This window comes from Nanorana parkeri, unplaced genomic scaffold, assembly GCF_000935625.1.
Source record: "Nanorana parkeri isolate BGI_ZX_2015 unplaced genomic scaffold, ASM93562v1 scaffold2184, whole genome shotgun sequence".
NCBI lineage: Eukaryota > Metazoa > Chordata > Amphibia > Anura > Dicroglossidae > Nanorana > Nanorana parkeri.
The window spans coordinates 124,380-125,066 of record NW_017308452.1 but is presented as its reverse complement, the minus strand read 5'-3'; the positions used below and the strand labels follow the sequence as shown (position 1 = coordinate 125,066).

The 687-nt window shown below is 51.4% G+C and overlaps 1 protein-coding gene across 1 annotated transcript in view; it reads right to left on the bottom strand.

Moving 5' to 3' along the window:
* Positions 1 to 687, bottom strand: part of CACNG4 (calcium voltage-gated channel auxiliary subunit gamma 4) — a 32,644-nt gene that overhangs the window by 30,970 nt on the left and 987 nt on the right. The gene's annotated exons all lie outside the window — the stretch shown is intronic.

The following is a 687-nucleotide window of genomic DNA, read 5'->3' as shown; positions in this document are numbered from 1 at the left end:
CCCCCCCTTAGACCTCGGGACATGGAGCCCATTCATAAAACTTTATTGGTGCTGACGTTTTTAGAGAACTTCCACCTCCCTAAACTTCCTGCGTACAGGGAAACAAGCTGGAACCTTCCTCCTGAGAGCTCACACCCTGTATACCGTATATATATATATATTCCGGTCAGATTCTTCCTAGAACATCCCATAATTGTTTCTTTAACAATCGGTTACCCAGAAAATCCCCCAAAACTTGAGCACATTTCTATTCATTGGTGTCCAGCGGTGGAGCGATCACATGACCAGGGGAGGAATTCCTGTACAGTCATTTGTATGGAGCTCCACTAACCTCCATATTGGCTCTTGCTGTGTGTGGGTGGGGGGCTCCTTGCTAGGCAGCCCGGTGGCACATCAATGGCTGGTTTGTGCTTCTGAATCTAAGGCAGCCTCAGCACGATGGGTCTGGAGACCACAAGTCCTAGAACAAGTGTGCAGGGGTGGCTGATTCACATAGAAATCCAAACTCTGCAGGCAATGTTGTGGAGACGCACTAATCACTGGGGGAGGGGAGGAAATGCTTCCTCCTGCCTGCAGCAGGCTGATCACTGGTGGAGGGGAGGCTGAGGAAATGCTTCCTCCTGCCTGCAGCAGACTGATCACTCGTGGAGGGGAGGCTGAGGAAATGCGTCCTCCTGCCTGCAGCAG